This window comes from Dermacentor variabilis, chromosome 3, assembly GCF_050947875.1.
Source record: "Dermacentor variabilis isolate Ectoservices chromosome 3, ASM5094787v1, whole genome shotgun sequence".
Classification (NCBI taxonomy): Eukaryota; Metazoa; Arthropoda; class Arachnida; order Ixodida; family Ixodidae; genus Dermacentor; species Dermacentor variabilis.
Window position 1 is genome coordinate 49,566,123 of NC_134570.1, and position 19,588 is coordinate 49,585,710.

General features: G+C 41.6%; 1 long non-coding RNA gene across 2 annotated transcripts; it reads right to left on the reverse strand.

Annotated features, from left to right (window-relative positions):
- Window positions 1-885: 885 nt before the first annotated feature.
- LOC142573954 (uncharacterized) lies at window positions 886-18,695 on the reverse strand. 2 transcript variants are annotated; one of them, XR_012826379.1, is made up of 4 exons: window positions 18,611-18,695; window positions 18,429-18,513; window positions 15,080-15,271; window positions 886-1,589 (listed from the first exon to the last, which is right to left on the reverse strand). It is a non-coding gene; the product is annotated as an uncharacterized LOC142573954 (long non-coding RNA). The 2 variants fall into 2 exon arrangements; XR_012826378.1 differs by having other exon boundaries at window positions 888-1,589; window positions 18,429-18,668.
- Window positions 18,696-19,588: the final 893 nt, after the last annotated feature.

The window sequence follows — 19,588 nt, forward strand, 5'->3', positions numbered from 1 at the left end:
GTGAAATAATTCAATAAATTGGATACAAACAAGCAAACCAGTTTGACAGGAAACTCAAGCATATTGCAAGCTTCAGTACAGTTCAAAACCCACAAGTGCAGCCAAGACTGAAATTGAGTGGCTCAAAACATCATGAGCTATTGGGCAGTCCTTGCATGTATTAGAACAGGCCACATTTGTTTTTGCATGTAAACGAGCATGCTACAAAAAATGAAGCAAAGGAGGCCAGACAGCACCTATGACCTAGAACATAATGAAAGTACCTTTGAATACCTATGCTATTTCTAATAGACATCTACGTAAAACTTATTCTCTCATGTAACACGCAGCTGTAAAGAAAAAGAAGCAGAGGTGGTACCACCCACTCTGAATTAATTTCCTAGCACTGTGCAGTACCTGACATTCAAGCTTGCCAGCTAGAGAACATGACAAGTTCACAGCAAAATGGGCATAATGTGATAACAGTAGTCAAACAGGTGATATCTCAGGCTGAAGTAAATTCAACAAGGAGACTGGTCGTCGTCAGGGAAAGAAAATCCAAGCAGACAATTTCAGCTCACACTTACATGCATACACAGATGTCACTACGTAGGTTCTTGTTGTGATGCCCCATGACCTAAGTCAGCATCAAAGAGGTTCATTGAAGAGTGGCACATATGCAGTGGCACACACCCAGTGTACATACACAAGTTTGTTTCAAAAAACTTCATTGAAGAGCTGCATCTACCCAGTGGCCTCAAGTGCTTATAACCAATGGCCACAGTGACACATACACATGGTAGCCCCAGGGGACACATACTGAATTTCCACAACTATAAGGAGCTTTTTCAAAATTTCTTGCCTTAGCAGATGCCTCGCGTTAAATAACCGACATTGACACAATCAACAAGATTACTCATAGAAATCGGTGTCAGCAACCTGCCAAACTCTCCTTCTACACACCTCGCTATCCCAACTAAATCCCCATGTTGAGCATTTAAACTTGCCTCACCCTCCCTATGCACTCAGTCATTTTGCTGGATATCCATGAAGTGGAGAAAAGTGAACTATGTAAATACTGCCAAGGAAAACAGTTGTTACCCTAACGAAGAAGTCCGCTTCTCAAAAAAATTTCTCCACCTGATATAACACTTGTTCGATCTCTGCTGATCACCTTCAGCTGAATATTGCATATCACACAAAGCAGCGATTCAACTATAATATTTAGTTTTATAATGAAACAAAAATTTCTAATACAGGAATCCTTAACAGGAACCTGTAAGTAATAACAATAATACAGGAACCCTTAACAGTATTCATAAGTGTGAAATTTTTACACAGGCAAAGAGGCCAACATTTAGCCACCAGGGCACACACAAGGCATCATTACAAACATTTTCTCTGCAAAAAGCCCTAACACCCCGACGGCAGGTGGTGTCTTGCGTGGAGCCATGCACGCATTTCAAAAAATAGGCATTTTGTATTTTCTTCCGCAAGATCAAGGCAGGCAGGCTGTGATGCTGTGCAAGCAGTGGTGGCCTTCAAAATGGAAGGAATCCACACAAAAAGCCATGGTACTGTTGAGATGGCAGTGCATGATAGGGAGCATCCTGAAAAACCAAACGTAAATAGATTATGTACTATTGTATTGCAAACTGACACCATATGAGTATCTAAACATAGCACCACGAATTATTCAACAGTGCTGTGCCAGTCAATGCTACCACGCCAAGTGTATCTTGGCCACCTCAGATTTTAGGAAAAATTACAGCCCATTGTACATTAGGACAGAAAGCCGAGCTAGTTGCTAAGGGTTCATATGAAAAAAAGGTGAGTTGCGCAGACAGGCACAAGAGTAGAGAAGTAGACAACACGAACGCATTGTACAGTTGCAGACTGGATGAAGTCGAGAGTATGGCAAAAGCCCGTCTGGTCGGGATTATGCATACTAAAAGGAAGAGGTCCAACACCGATCAAAATGGCTTAAAATAGTTATTTACGTTTTGGCTCCCCCACGGGAGCCTTGTGAACAAGACTCCCAGGGGAAGCCAAAATGCAAATAGCTATTTTAAACCATTTTGGCCAATGTTCGGACCTCTTCCTTTTAAGTTGCAGAACGTACACACAGAATACCTCGTGGAAATTTCACATCGTGTGAGCATCGTTATCTTATAGACTAAGGCTGAAACATCACGGCACTGAGAAAGCTACAAACAAGTGTTTCTATGAATGACCACAAGGCTTTCCAGAATGTTTCATTAATTGCGATAGACCATTAATATTTTGTATCTGCAAAGAGTATCTTCTTATGCAGACTTGATTATAGACCTTCGAGCAGTTTCTGAAAAGTATTTTCATCCAGCTAGGGTGGTTTATAGGTACGAATAACATATTTAGGAACCTCTATTTTGTAATGAAGAAAGAGCGTATCATTAAAAAGAAACTATAGCTGCATGATTAAAAGTTTATGAAATTTTGAATCGACTCTATATCTGCAGAAGCTCTTTAATTAGGTATTAGGATGCCTAGCAGCACTGACAATGAAAGGAAATCATGACAACATATTAAAAAACTAATAAAATGAATGTGTTCTTGATAATATAATGCGTTGTTTTATTATACACAGATTATACAAAACACCAGCAGTAATGCGCATATCTTCAGAGTGCACACACAGTTCACCAATGTAATAATAAATACAGGTCAACATCATAAAGCAACACAGGTACTGGGGTTTTTCTTTCACAATGGCCTAAAAAACCAATCACATGAGCATTCAGCCATATTATAAACAGCACCTGCTTGCATGAATTCAAGGAACTTTCAGATGTGCAGAATTGTTTAGGAGCTTTTAAGCAATGGGCATGACACTACTATTATGGTTAATTTGTTGCCTGTAAAAGTGGTAAATCAAGTGAACTGCTAGTTGTCCTTCTGGTGAAGGATATTGCAGAAAATGTGAGGACAAAAACATTATAGGAGCAATTTGGAACCTATGAATGTTAATAAAGAAGACAATATGCAATGTTACCATGCTGACAGACAGTCAGATAAAAGATGATACAAAGTTAAATATGGATTACAGAGATGCAAGCATTCTGCTTCTTTATTGCTGCAAAACTCGGCAGTTACAGAAGTGCTTCATCCCCTAAAAAATAGTTTTAGCAATACGTTCACTGTGGAGTTCTACTGAGGATGCATCAGATTTGCATGCTTCAAGTGGTTTGGGCTGCTCAGAGACAGACATCTGGCTTGTAAACGCAAGAGCATGACGAAATACTGCAAGTGCTCCAGAAAAATGCTTACATGGTAAGGGAAATGACAAAAACAAGAACGTGGATGAAAAGACCAAACTGCCCCAAAGTCAAATTTTAGCAATGTAAGGTTTTATGAAACATAATTACGGTTCTAAGACAAAACAAAATACCAACATGATATGCAGAGAATGGGTGCTGGAAATGAAATGACCTCACTAAACAATGACTACATATATAAAACGACACATTCACAGGAAATTTCACAATACACGACATATAAACTATGTGATTCATGATGCACCCATGTCATACATCATATTGTTCAAGTAACCTACTTCTTTATTCAAGACCCCTGTAGAAGGTTTGTTAATGCAGTTATTGGTTTCTTGGATGGAAAAGGCCTAGTATGCAAATCTGCACTTCCCTGCCTTATATTTGCAAAGCGCATGTGTACAGTCAAATTTTGGCACAGTTTGGCATCTTTTGCAATGTTTTGTGAGATATCCACACGCTGTTACCACCTACATCTGTGCACAATGCTCCTGCAGCCTGCCATTACCACAAATCCTGGTCTATCCTACGTAACACTTGCTGCTGAAGGCATTAAAGGCACTCAAAGGTGCCCCAAAGACAGGCTGAGCATTCTGCGCAGGTTAGCAAGGTCTGAAAAACTTGCAGGACATTGTAAAAGATGCCAATACATGGCAAAATACAACAGCACAATATACTCAGAATATGTAAGGCTAAAAGTGCACACTGATATATAAGGGTCTTCCCAGACAAACCGATAAATACAATAGCACACCTTCTATTGAAATCTCGAATAGAAAAATTGATTACTTGAAAAAGATGTATGGTACATGCAAAATAGAATGAGTGATGTATCTTATATGTTACATATCGTCAAATTTTGCTGCAAATGTGAGCCTTTCATGCATGCATATAATTGCACTCATGTACTAAAACAAGTTCATGTACAGAGCTCATCCTGTGCATTTCGTGTGCTTCATCTTATAGTGTAGTAACTGTTTCCTAATGCCAATAACCGACTCTCTCAGCTTTCAGCAATAGTATGCAAGATTATTTATACTTAGAAGTATGATAGCATGAAAAAACAAGGAGAAAGACCTATCAACCGGACCAGCACTAACTACAAGCTGATAAGCCAACAAACACTGACACCAAGGACAACATAGGGGAAATTACTTGAGCTTAATAAATGAAATAACGAAGCGATAAATCAATCGAAATGAAAGTGGATGAAAAAACAACTTGCCGCAGGTGGGGAACGATCCCATAAGTTGCGGCAAGTTGTTTTTTGATCCACTTTCATTTCCATTAATTTATTCTTTCGTTGTTTCATTCATTAAGCTCAAGTAATTTCCCCTATGTTGTCCTTGGTGTCAGTGTTTGTTGGCTTCTTATGATATGACTAATAACAGCCCCACAGTTAACCCCCTTTCTCCTCATTTATTATGTAACGAGGGTCTCAAATCCGGCAACATTGATGCCATCAGGTAGCATGTGTGGGTTTTGACCGGTTGCCTTCACCCAAAAAAGATCACATTCTCGTGACGCTTGCGGCAGAAAGGGTGTTTCACGTCCACCGCCAAGGTCAGTGAGTGGTGGCGCTGGATAACACTCCCAGGGTTCTACAAGGAAACATAAATACCCAAGGAAGTGGATGGGAAACGGTGCCACGGTATCTCTATTGGTAGAGAATCGCACGCGAAATGCGAGGGTTGTGGGATCGTTCCCCACCTGCGGCAAGTTGCTCTTTTCATCCACTTTCATTTCTATTAATTTATTGTTTCGTTATTTCATTTAACCTGAAGTAAGTTCCCCTATGTTGTTCTTGGTGCAAGTGTTTGTTGGCTTCTTATATGTTATTGCAGGTGCGGCACGATAAGTAAACCGCAGAGTAGTAAGCAAAAAAGGCGTTTTTTCTAAACAGGTCGCTAGGGGCCCACATATTCCTCCCAATCATTAGTATTAAGTTGAAGCTCCAAACATGAGTTGTTAGCTTTCCAGCTTCAATTCTTTACTTCAGATGAACAAATACATGACATATTTTGACATGATATAAATTCTTGCACTGGACAGGCAACCTTTGTCACTGCAGCCACCTCACTTTGCACGGTCATTTGTAAAACCCAGGGAAACCAACTTCTGCACAATTTCTGCTCTCTGCACCCTCAGATATCATTTTGCTCAGAAACTGACATCACTCACACCAAACTGATGAAAACATTGCCGCTTGTACATGGCAATGAGTAGGTAAAATGAAATCACTGGACCAGTCAGACTCATCACTATCCCAAAAAGAGTGAATGTGGTTATAATTGCACTCCCTCCAAGAACAAAATCGGGCGGTACTTGGTGCGAGCACTTTCGACGTGTTTCTTTGTGACCATTTCTTCGTGCTATATGTCTACTAGTATGTCTGACTTAGTAGCTTAAGCAGAAGCTCTGCTATAATATATATTGTCCGCTGTAATTTTATTAACCTAAACTATGCTGGTAATACAATGTGAGCTACATAACAGGGACATAAAAGTTTGTTGTATCTTTTATATATTTTATCTTTGTCACATATAGCACACTTCTACTGGTTCAGGTGGGTTACTAGAAGCGAAGGAAATAGCTTAGCTGAAAAGATGCGTTCTTTGCTCCAAAACAGCAATACTATAACTGATGAATGCCCGTGTAACTTCGCTTTGACTGTTATTAAGACCAAAGCAATGAATATTGCACAGTGCCAGCAGCAGTATTTACACCATGTCTTGATTTCCCTTCAAGTGCATCTCTTTCGATCACCTGAGGGATGTTTTTAGCACATGAAGTGTATCCTTGTTGGCTTTTGACTTTTAGCAGTTAGCAGAATGCACATGGAGAACTGGCAAGTGATCAGCCATAACATACCCGCTGTGGGGGCATAGTGGCTATGGTGCGGCGCTACTAAGCCCAAGGGCTTGAATCCCAGCCACAGCGCCACTACATTTTAATGGGGGTGAAATGCAAAAATACCTGTGTACCATGCATTGGGTACATGTTAAGGAACCCCAGATGGTCAAAAGCTTCTACAAGATGATGACATCATTTTGAAAAGTTGGCTGCCAATACAGAAACATACTGCCCTGTGGTATCATCTATCATGCATTAAAAAGAAGTGTGTAGTGGAGCCGAACCTATGGACGGCGAAGCAGAACTTTGTGGTTTTACTTCTGATGGACCCAGCGCAGCCTCAGTTGTACAGGCACAAATTTCAATGACAAGCCTTGCTCATCCTCAGTAGGGAAATGGTTAAGTGCATTTCGCTTCCTAGTTTCAAGTTCTGCAACTAAAATATACAATTATGTTCACTTTCCTTTTTTGGGGCGGGGGCAAAAACTGAGCACAATTAACTAATCACTTATCTATCATGCAAGCGATGTTTGCCTTTCTCAGTAGTCTATCTAAAGACAGAAAACTAGGCTCAGGTGTTTTTATCTCTAAAAGAAAAGACAAGCTTTTATACGGCAACCTATCAACTTGAAGCCCACAGTAGTAGTTCAGCTTCTATGCCATCTAGCTGTTGAGCACAAGTCAAATAAAAATTAATACAAAAGTATTAGTGTTCCATGCTTTTAATGCACGGTAAAGGGACACTAAAGGAAAATAATGAGTTAAGTTAGATTGAAGGTTGGCCTTTCTTAATAGCAAATTCATCATTTGTAGCAAGAACCAGAGCTTTTCTAAGCAATAAAATTAGAGAACTGGAAAATCAAAGAGCACCAACTAATAAATTGAACCAAATTCTGTAGTTTTATGTGCCAAAACCACAATATGATTATGAGGCATGAAGTACGAGGGAATCTGGATTAATTTTGACTGCCTTAGTTACTCTACTGTGCATACAATGCACAGCACACATGCATTTAACACCTATCAAAATGCAACTGCCACACCTACAATTTGATCATCCACTCTCAGGCTTGGCAGCGCAACATCAAACAGCCCAACTCAGAGCCCATGCTTGCCAGCAACCTTCTGCAGTGAGTGCGTCGCTTGGTGCTCATGAGGCAGTACTTCCAGCTGCTTCAGCTGCTTCTAAGTGTGTGCACTGCTGGCTTTTGCTGTTTTGCAGCCCTTAAAGCCCAACTACAACAAAAGTTAAGGCTGCGTAAAAAATGATTCAGCCAGTGTAAATACAAAACAGCCTTCTAGCATTCTTGATAGCGAGACTGAAATGAATGCTATAATTACCAGTAACTGGCAGTGAGGCATGACTCAGATTGCAGGGCTCCTTAGTGCGGCCTACGAGATAAGGGACCACCTGCAGCTGCCTGCAGTGTGATAAAAAACCTGGAGGTCATGTGGACTCTCGTCATAGCCACTAACCACCAGGTTCATGCGTCGTCTGCTAATACACTATTAAAAGAATACAAAAAAAAATTAGACAGTTACCAGCCCCGCAGCTTTACCAAGATCACTACAGTAGTATTTACTACTCATTTATTACCAATTTAGCCAAAGTGAAATTTCATTGCATTTGGAATTCAAGCTTCTGCAGTAGGGGTATTGAGATGTGATGATCACAATGCTCCTGTGCTTTGTGACATTACATCACTACATATTTGACAGGGCCATAGTTCTAAGTGTTTTTGATACATCAATATCTTAATTCTTTTACAACCTAACTCTAATGTGACACATGAGAATACAGCAGATTACATTTGAAATCTTTTTAACGGGCATGGAAAAGGACTAACCTTTACACCTGAGACACGCATGGCGAAAGCATTGTTAGCAAGGCTCCCACGTGTTTTTAAATAATTTTTCACCTTGGTCAGTGTCAGTTCTGTTTTTTCCCTTAACTCTTCCTAACCGGACAAGACTTCATCAGACTCAACTTCATTAACCCATTGACAATGCGCTGCATATCTTAGGTAAACATTTGATGGTCCCCCTAAAGCATGTTTCCCAAAGTTACCAACAAAGAGCAAAGAATGGTTAGCTACTGCATGAACCAGCCTACACCCATGTTAAACCCACTATTGCCCCAATGGGCCTTGAATAGGCTCTAAAAATGTGTATTCACACAATGCGCAATAGCTTTTGTGCTCAGGTTGGCAGGTTCATAGCAGCTGGCCCCCCTCACTCTCATCATCGGAATCTCAGAATCCCTACTGCGAAAACTTCAGGAGTTGAAAGCAGCAAAAGACAAAAGCGCGTAGTTTGAAGCAGCCAGAGGCACTGCCTCATGAGCACAGCAGTTGCACTGACTGAAGAAGTTTGATGACAAATGTGGGGCCCATTTGTGCCGCTGGTTCCGAAGAAGCCATCTAAGCTTTATTCCCATGCTTGAGTGTAAAAATACAGCTGCTTTTAACAAAAGGCATGCAACACCGTTCATGAATTGTGCCACTTGAATGGTTTAACAAATAACCTCTTATTTCTGGTAAGCTCTACACAAGCCTAATTGGACGCTGCACTGATGAAAGGGCAAGAGAACATTTGCAGAATATAAAAACAAAGGAAGACCAATGTAGGAGAGCATTGTAACACATGCACTTGTCATCCTTAACTTAATATATATTCTTGGGAGGAGTAGAAACACGAATGTACAACTGATATCATAAGTTCTTCTAATATCATAGAGTGGGAGTGACTGTGTAATTATTCATTTTCTTATTTTTTTTCTATTTCTCACAAGTATGTGTATGAATGTTTTTTGCTTTTGGTTTACACAGATTGCTACACCTCAATTTGTTTGACCCTGCTCCCTTCTTTGCAAGCTTTCCTCCCTCCCCCTCTTTTATGAACTTCCAGAGAGATTACATGAATAGTTCCTGCTTTCTTAGAAAACATGGCACACATGCGATGGATGTGGAACATCCTTTCTGCTGCAGGCGTCACAAGTACGTGATCTTTTTTGGGGAAGGCAACTGGTCAGTAAAGCCCCACATGCCAACTGAAGGTATCAATGTTGCCGGATTCGAGACCCTTGTTATGTAATGAACGAGAAGAAAGCAGGTTAACCGAGGGGCCCGATTTTTATTAATCATATCATAAGACGCCAACAAACAAAGATACCAAGGACAACACAGGGGAAATTGTACTTACTAATTCAAATAAAGAAATTATAAATTAATGGAATTGAAAGTGGATGAAGAAACAACTTCCCGCAATTGGGGAACGATTCCACATCTTCATATTACGCGTGTGATGCTCTACCGATTGAGCTACCATGGCACCATCTTCCCATCCATTTTCTGGGGTATTTATGTTACTACTAGAACTAAGCCTGGGATTGTTAGCCAGTGCCACCACTCACAAACCTTGGCGGGGGATGTAGAGCATTCTTTCTGCCGCAGGCATCACGAGTATGTGATCTTTTTGGGTGAAGGCAACTGGTCAATAAACCCACACATGCTACCTGAAGGCACCAATGTTGCCAGATTCGAGACCCTCATTATGTAATGAACAAGGGGGTTAACGAAGGGGCCCGATTTTTTTTATTGCTGGTGTAGTACACACTCTCCTGCGTTTAGGGTGATGCCAGCTTCTTGCAGGTGCTGAAGTACTTTGTGCAGTCATGCATCATGTTCTGCCTTCATGCGGCCAAACACTATTATGTAGTCTTGCAGACATGCTTGGCCGTCCAGGCCTTCTAGCGGCCTTAGCATTTCCCTGTAGAAATATTTAGTTGCTGTGTAAATTCCGAAGGGCAATCGGAGGAACTTAAATGGCCAATTGGCATCAGGAAAGTGTACCTCTAGGACAGAGGTAACCAGTAACCAATAACCGGCCCTTGCATCAAGTTTGCTAAACCAGGCAGCTCTGGTGGGCACTAAGACTCATTCACACAGAATGTTCTATTTCAACCTTCCAAAGTCACTGCAGATTTGCAGCTCGCCTCCTTTATTTTTCGCAACTATCATAGGTGCACGCCACTCTTTGGTCTCTTCGACCTTTATGATGACACCCAGGCTCTCCATTCTCTCCAACTCACATTGGACACTCGGCAACACGGGCAGAGGTACTCGCCTCGAGTACATAATAGCACACTGCTTGGCATCAAGGAGTAGCGATATTTTGTAAGCGGTCTTGAGAAGGCCCAGGTCTGTAGCCAGGTAGAGGTAGCGGCATAAAATGTTGGCTGAGTCACTGACCTTGCCTGCTGACTGCTACTTCTAGGAGACTTGGAGGACATTGAAGGACTTGATTGTGGGAGGTCAAAAAGTGCGTCATGCAGCTAGTCTATTACATAAAGTTCTTCTTGACACAACCAGCCATTTCAGCACAGGGTCGCAGTGAAGAGTCTAACCGTTGCTATTTTGGTCCTGCCGGGTCCGAGCAGCTGTTCATTTGCTTGCTTCAGGTTGCCCATGACTTGTTCGTCGTAGAGACTTGTTGGCATGGCAGTTACATTTGCACCTGTGTCTACCTTGAACTTCATTGGCGAGTCATTGACCATCACATTGATTTTCCATGGCCCAGGATCCTGTTGGTCAGTTAATTGTCCAAGTAAACCTCTTCCAAAACAGCTTGGTATGTGCTTTTTGTTCTGCTTTTTGCAAGCAGAAAAGCATACGGCAGCAGTGTTCCTTTTTACTGCAGGCACTGCATGTTTTGCCATTCACTGGGCACATAGTGTGTGATGGTTAACCATAGGTGTTCTGTTGAACCATACCACTTGCATGTCTGTGCAGTGTGGTCACGCTGGTTTTTTTTTATAATTATTTGACTTTCCTTTGCTCTTTGAGAAGCTGCGCATGGTGTTGACAGCTTCAAGTTACTGTAGCTGTGGCCGTAGGTCCTTTTGCTGCTGTTTGTCACCATGTTGTGAGCAGCATTGACAGCGGCTTCCAGAGTAAGCTCGGCGTTAAGTTGCAGCTACTCACTTACCTGCCTGTCTGTGGGACCGACCACGAGTCTATCACAGATCAGTTCCTCTTTCAGGGCACTGTACTCAGAGGCTTCAGCTAGTCTGAAGACTTCAGTGATGAACATATCGGCTGTTTCGTGCGCGTCTTGCTTCCGGCTGTTGAACTTTGCACACTCGTATAACACGTTCTTCCGTGGCAGGAAATTTTTTATGAACACTTGCATTACTGTGTTGTAGTCGAGTTTCTCAGCATAACAGAGCCTGAGTAAGGCTAGGACGTCTTCGGCTTCACGACCCATGGCATAAATGAGTGTGTTCACCTGCGTCTCGTTGTATTGCTTCTTTAGTCTGGAGATGGCTCTATAGCACTCCCATCTCGTGAACCACTGTTTCCACTCCTCGGGTCGCCAAAAATCAAGTTTTTCCGGCAGTTTGACGACGAACGAGTTGAGCGGAGCTGCGTGCTGGGCTGGTGGAAACTGTAGGCGAAGCCATGGGTAGCAAAGTTTCGTATTCACAGCACTGCGTTACTTGCGTGGTGCATTTCTCACAGCGTTGTCGAGTATCCCACCACTGCCTCCATGTCGTGGCCGGATGACGAGCATACATGATTAAAAAAACATAGGTGTTAACTGGGGACTGTTTACTAGGTTGCATATGCAAAACACGTACGGCTACATGCCGGCTCGGCTTACACAGTCTGGTCCACTCTCCCCGAGGAATTGTTCTGCATCTTACATGACCGCGTACGAAGCGCCATCTCGTTGCAGTAGCTCACACGACACAGTGTACCAGTGTAACTCAATGAGCAGCAACTTCAAAAGAAGTATACTTCGGAAGGCTGCTCAAGTTTAAACAACTCTCAGTTAACAATGTCAAGACGATTTGCCCTCTCATTAACATGCACATTTACGCCACTAGACCGTAACCTCTTTGCTACATTATAGCACAGTTTCGGTCCGAATTAAAACACTGAGATAACACAACAGAAAAGTTATGAATAAGAGCCATAAATACGCAGAATATTAGAAAGGCGTGCACTCTCATTCTTGCTAACTGATCATTTGTTGAAATTCCGGCAGTCTTCTGAATTATAATTTTTAAACGTGCTGCCCATTGAGTTACGATAATGCATTGCGGTGAAATTTGATACATGGCTGCAGAGCCAATTCAACATTTCAGATTCAACCACAGCTAGTTACCCCTATGCTTTTCTTGGCTTCAGTGCCTTTATTTTTTATTCAGAGATACCCCACATTGCCCGGGGGCGTGAAAGCAGGGTGGTTACAACTTTGAAAAAAACATCTTCATTCGCACAGCACACTTGGTCACAAGATAATCGATTCCACTCTGTTGCAGTTTGGGCAAAAATGATAGCATAAAGGTTCGTTCTAGTTCGGTACTCTCGAATTTTAAAGTCATGATCTGTTCTTTAGATACATGGTGCGGTGGTTTAAAATAAGTGTCTATTAATTCAGGTTTTGTTATTATATATGCTAAATAGCAATTTTAGTCACAGTTTCCATCGGCGAGACGAGAGCGCTTCCCATCTGAGCTCACTTTTCATTGCAGTGCAGCTCTCCTCTCGCTTGTATCGCCCATAAACGAACTTTCCCGCTCTTTTTTGTATTCTCTCGATTTGGTCGATCAAGGTTTTCTGACGAGGGTCCCAAACACCACACGCATACTCCAAGATCGGACGAATGAAATATAAGCAGTATTCTTTAGGGCAAAAAATAAAGATTTCAAATTTCGCTGAATAAAATTTAGCGCTCTAGCAGCATTTGCAACTACATTACTCACATGTGCGTTCCAAGAACAATCACTTGAAAAGATCACACCCAAATATTTATACATATATTGCTGGTCAATAATATCAGTGTTCAAAAACTAACGCGTTTCTATCATTTTCTTTTTTTCGTGAAAAACAGATGCACTCATTTTTTTGTATTTAGTTGGATTTTCCACTTCTCAGACACCACGAGACAATGCTAGTAAGATCAACCTGCATATCAATGGAGTCCTGTTCATTTTTCTATTTTCCTATACACTACGCAGTCATCGGCAAACAAGCGTAAACGCGAAGATATCCCGGCAGGAATATCGTTAATATAAACTAAGAACAATAGCGGCCCTAAAAAAGACCCTTGAGGAACTCCTGATGTGACCTCGACCCAAGGAGAAGTAGCACCGTTCAGTATTACGCATTGCCGATGCTGCGACAAGTAATTGGCAATCCAGCTACACACTTCTTAACATTTGCCTCATTAAGTTTTTGAAGGAGCAATGAGTGACAAACCATGTCAATCGCCTTTCGAAAATCTAAGACGACACAATCTGTTTGCCCGTTCTCATCCACCTGAGCCATTGAGTCATGACAGAATTCAATTAGCTGTATTGTACAGGACAGTCTCTTGCGAAAACCATGTTGATTATCAATTAATAATCTATGTTGTAATAAATGTTTCATCATTTCTTTGTACAAGATATGCTGTAATATTTTACAGGAAATGGATGTTAAAGAGATAGGCCTATAATTGTTTACATATTTTTTTGGACCACCCTTATGAACCGTAACTACATGTGCCATTTTCCACTCATCCGGCAGCACTCCAGTAGAAAGAGATTTAGTGTAGATTAGGTAGAGGTAGGATGCGATTGGCCAGGCACAGCACTTCAATATGCGGGGAGAAATACCGTCTGGGCCGGGGGAATTAGTTTCATCTATACTTTGTAACAATGATTCGATACCACCAACACTGAATTCGACAGGTTGCATTAATGGCTCAGCTCTCACATGAAATTTTCCAAAGGTTCTTTTGGGCAAGCAATGCAGAATGAAAAAATCATTATAGCAAGCTGCCTTAGCTGTATCATCGGATAGGACCTTATTATGGTGAACAATTTCATTTACTCCCGTTGAGTCAGATCCGCATTCTTTTACGTATTTCCAAAAAAGCTTTGGATTTGTTTTCATATTATCATTAAGTCGATTGAATACTGACCCTTTCCAATGTGAACTTTAGTTTTATATTCATGAATTACTTCGACCTGCTTCTTAAACTGATAACTGCTTTGGGTTCTTTTGAATGCGTTATATACTCTTCTTTTCCTTATTAACCTCAGAATACTAGGCTTCACCCATGGTTTCTTAGTTTTTCAGCCCAACTGAATGGACACTCGTTATATACTTTTCCGTCAGTTCTGTAAATTTGGTTTTAAAAAGAGACTACATTTGTACAACATCAGAATTCTCACAAAGATAATCAAAAACAGACAAATGAGCAAATAATTCCTATGAAATGGCAGAATAATCACCTTTATCAAAGAAAAGCCTGCTGGCTTTATATGGTCATGATTAAAAAAATGAAACCCGTTTTCCTTCTTCTCATTCATTCTTGCGAGGGTCTGAAACCTCATAGCCTTGATGCCTTAAGGTAGCATGCATGGGTTTATTAGCCACATGCCTGCTCGCTTCAGTTCAGGTGTTACACCACAGTATCATGCAAAAAAGGATGTTCCACATCTGCCCACCACGGCTCTAAATGGCGCTGGCTAACACTCCCAGGGCCACGTATACCACACATAAATACCCAAGTTAGTACAATTGGTAGCGCATCGCGTGTGTACTGCAAAGGTTCTAGGTTCAGTCACCACCAGAGACAAGGTCTTTCCGTCTGCTTTCATTACTTTTTTTCAATATATTCTACATTTCAATTTAAACCACAGCTAATTACACCAATGCTTTTCTTGGTTTAATTGCCTGCGACCTTTATATCACCAGCAAAAATAAGGTAACAAGAAAATGAAAAGAAATAAGTGGAGGACAGGGTCATCAGTGTTTAAAGAACCACCTTCCTTTTTGTATCTTTAACCAACACGTGCGCCCAATAGGCAACTCCTCTGCCTGCACATCAAATGACAGTGCAAGAGATGCAGCTGGAACACACAGTCAAATATATGTACAGCATACCAATGCATCTCCTGCGAAGGTAGTGAAGAGCACAGGTGCCTTAGAGCTGCGTGCCACGGTTCCTCTTGCCAACCCATGGAAAGGAGCATAAGTGATGCTGTAGAGCTTGCCGCTTCAAGCAGCGTTCAGGTAGCCATTCATTATTCTGCACGTAGTATCCAATGTATTGTAGATATCAAGGCAGCTTCAGTCCTGCAGCAAATAAAGTGATCAGTTCTAACCAAAATGTTGAGATTCAGGCACTTTGGTAGACGGATGCTAACATGTTGAAGTTTCTGGGATGCCAGTCATAATTTCGTTAAACATTATATGGGCCACTCATACAGGGATGGAAGCAGTCAAAGAAGTTTTGGAGCAGCTCTGAGAGCAGCAAATTTGACACACTGGAGCATGAATAGCCCGTTTTGGAGCAGTAAATACATGTTTACATGAGTAGCTTGGTAAAGGTCAGTGAGTGAAATACAGGCATATGAAGAAAAGGTGCCCCTTAGTTTACTTTACAGAGCACTATTTGGTTATGGCAGATCAGTTCTGCGGAAGCCTGCAAGGCAAGTAAAATTCATGACAGGAAAAATTTTCACGCACCCTACTTTAGCATGAAGCTACGAAGGAAACCTGTACAGGTTTCTCGGAATCCACCATTAAATTACATACTGGATGTGACAACTAACTGTGGCCAAGAAAAAAATAAATGAGTGCTTTCCGTGAACATCGCCCACTCTATTTTGATAGGCTTATGTTAGTGCTACTGAAGTTTTTTTTTTTTCATTGTAAACAAGCAGTTAATATGTAATTGTAATGAATGTTTATTTCCTTACTTATCCAACACGGTGCCAATGCAAAGGTTGTGGAATACGCCGAGAAATGACCAATAACAGTGTTACAATGACCTAGGTCAAGTGTGGTCTTTTTTTTTCCGGCAAAAAAGATACAAAACATGCAAATTTTTCTTTAAAAATTCACGTGACAATGCGCCCCGCATCAGTAATATAAGCGGTCTCAGATGGAAACATTGTCATCAGCGTACTGCATATATTACGAATGTGCAAACCTGGGGCACAGTCTTGTAAAGGTTCGCAAAGTGAACGGTTACCAAGATCGCGCTACTTCGCGTTGGGTAGGGACTGTACTTGCACGCCAAAAACTGCTGACATGTCGAGAAAAAACTGCAGCTGCTCATTCCCAGTGCCCCTATTTGGCAAAGTTTGTGTAAAGATTGATGCAATATTTGGTGCGCTGAAGCGCTGGCATGGTCAGGACGGTTTATTTTCACCTTTTAGTTATTTCACGGGCTTTTTCTCGTTAAAGAAAGTTTTCACAAATCCTAGGCTGTTTTAAATGCTGTTACCGGGCATTTATAACCATCATACAAAACTTTTTCGCTTCTCATCGATTAGGTAAATTTAAAAATTCAGCTAATGTAACATGTTCGTGCACAATGAATGAGAAATATTTGCAGTGGCTGCCATGAACAACACTCATCAAGGTACAGTGAACACCATTCGAGTAGAGCCCTCTGGTAATTTTTAATTCTTGGCAACCTGCAGTTGAGATAGCAGAGTATCGCAGAATAAATGTGAAGTGACGTACTGGTCATTAAATGTTTGCCAGTATTTTACACAAGTTTTGACACACTGGTTGAAAAAAAGACATGGACGGGCATGTTGATTGCACTTGAGTTGTGGTACACAAGTTTTCCGTGTCGTGCAAGGCATCTACATTAGACAGACGGGATGGGGTATCAATGATTGCTTGGGCAAGCATAGTTACAACCTTCATAAAAGTTAACGAAGTAGGTCCCTTGCCATGCATTGCAAGACTTGTGGATGCAAACTAGTTTTTCTAAAGAATGTGTCATCATAGGATGCAGCCGCACTCAACTGATGCACGAGATTATTGAGGCTAATGCCATTGCCAAATACGTTAGGATGTGCGTGAGTACACCCTCCTATCTTTATCAGACAAGGAACTTTACTTTCTAAGTTGGTTGGCACATTTTCAGTGAACTGCAGCCGTATGCTTCTTGTAAGGTTGTTGTTTCAATTGTTTTTCTCATGTGTGCTATGAGTGGTGCATATAATGTGCAGTAGGGTCATGGAATAAAACCAGTTGGAAGTTAGCGCTCATCCTCCTGTCACCTGTACATTTTCTTTCATGCTCAAACTGAGTTATGCTAAAGCAAGACAAGAATCCATTCAGTCAGTTTGTGCCTTCGAACCGGTTCAGTGTCCACAGTGCACGATGATGCTATTATAAAGGGACATTGAAAATATAGTTTATTTTCTTTGAATGAATAAAGTTTAGTATTAAGTTTCACACTGCATTTTGCAAGTTTCAATTACCCTAATATAAATTTGTATTCTAGAATGTGAAGGATGAAAACAAGCATTCCCAAACTTAGACATTTCCAATGACATCTAATCACTACAACTTAGAGGAAAGGCGCTACGATCTCAAACAGTCGCAGCTTCTATCCGCGGTTGTATATAAATGCATTACGCACCGAGAGAACATGATCAAATCTTAAAGCTAAAACTACGGTAAAGGCTTGTACCAACACGCTTAAACAACGGAGAACATTTCAAAACACATAGTGCAGAGGTAAAAAAAATAGATCATGGAGTTTTGCCTGCCAAAACTACAATCTGATTATGAGGCGCGCCATAGCGGGGGGACTCCGAAATAATTTGGCTACCTCGGGTTCTTTAACGTGCACCTAAATCAAAGTGCACGGGTGTTTCCGCATTCCGCCCCCCTCAAAATGCGGCCGCCGTGGCCGGGATTCGATCTTACGACCTCGCGCTTAGCAGCCCAGCACCACAGCCACTATAAGCAACCACGGTGGGTATAGTGAAGAGCTGTGAAAATTTTTCCTATACCAGAAATAAGTTTTTGGCCAGGGGCTCAATAACCGGGGGAATCGCGCCCTGCCTGGCGCTGCTCACAGTGCCCCCTCAGCAAACCGGGACATTTGCACGCGAGAACGAGAGCACCAAGTCCGGCCATGGCTGGTAAACCATATGACGATACATTAACAAAATATACAGTAACTAAAACAAAAGGACGAGTAAAAACGAGACGTGTCGTTTTTATTTAACTGACATATTCGCGTCTTTTCCCCCCTGCACGATATAGAGGTTACACAGTTCTGCTTATTCCATATCAGTAGTATCGTCTTAACATCGTGCATGCGCACTGAGCACATCAATACGTTCTGGATATCGCAGAAGCCGTTGTTCACGATGTGAGACTCACGATAGCGAAGTCAAATGCCATCCTTTTAGAAATAAAGAAAAAAATTGTTTGCCTACGACAAACTTTGCAAACAAGAAATAAAATATAAGCTTACCAAAATGCTTCGTCCAGGTTGGTGGTGGAGTTCGTTGACGTTCACCGTTGCGCATTACGCTGTGTTGTTAATCACGCCGCCCTCGCTTGCAGGCGTGAGAAGAGCATCAAAGTATTATTATTTTCTGTCAAATACTGCTGCCTCGTAAGTACAAACAGAAAATTTTGAGCTGTCTAGCTTACCCCGGCATAACGGCACACAGCAGCTTCCCGCGCTCAAATCTCGCTGTGGATTCGAATTCGCGCCGCGTGCATTTCGATGAGTTGTTGTGGCGCCACCTAGAAGAGTTTAAATATGGACGGAACGAAACAAAGTTCTAACATATGTCCGTCTAGATTTCTTTATATTTATTTATTTCCGTCTAGATTTCTTTATATTTATTTATTTAGGATATAAGGCACATGCTGTTTAGAAAATACTCACGGCAAACAATGTTTTAGTCTAGTTTCTTTGGCCCCTCCGGTTTATGTCCATTGTCAGCCGGCCTGCGGCCTTTAAACGATATTCCTTACATGTTGTGGCTCAATATTGCAAGCACTGAACCTGGTTGAATGGGGTTTAAATAGAGGGACAATATTTCGTTCTGTAGAGTATTGCTGTTGGGGATGGAGCGAGTATTAGGCTGCTTCTCGTCGGCAAAAGGAGCCGGACGAGCAAGTCACGAAATGCAAGAAAACGAACGGCTTGCATGATTACTAGTACAGTCTCGCTTGGGTGACCAGTGAGAAACAGCATAATTAACAACCTAACAAATACAATGGACAGCCGCCAAATCGTTGGTCAATTAGACATGTTAATGATGAGTCAGATTGGACGTGATTCTTTCGTGTTTGTCCGTTTGTGAACATGTTGTGAAAAGCTTCGTTTATTCGATGTTGTGCCCCATTTTCACCAGAAAAAGAAAAGCGGCGTGTTTCTGTTGACGCGGCACGCGCACGGATTTACGGGCAAGCCGCGCGTGTCACGTTCACACATATCGCTCAATAAAGCACTCCAGCGGTATCGACATACCGGCCGCACCACTGGTGGTATCGGCTAGTGGTACCGGTGGTAAGAGGAGCCGAAAGGACCTAGAACCTCAGGGCACTACAAGAATATATTTCATGGTTTCACACCTGCTTACTACATAAGTGTACAAAATACATGCATGGTATCGCACT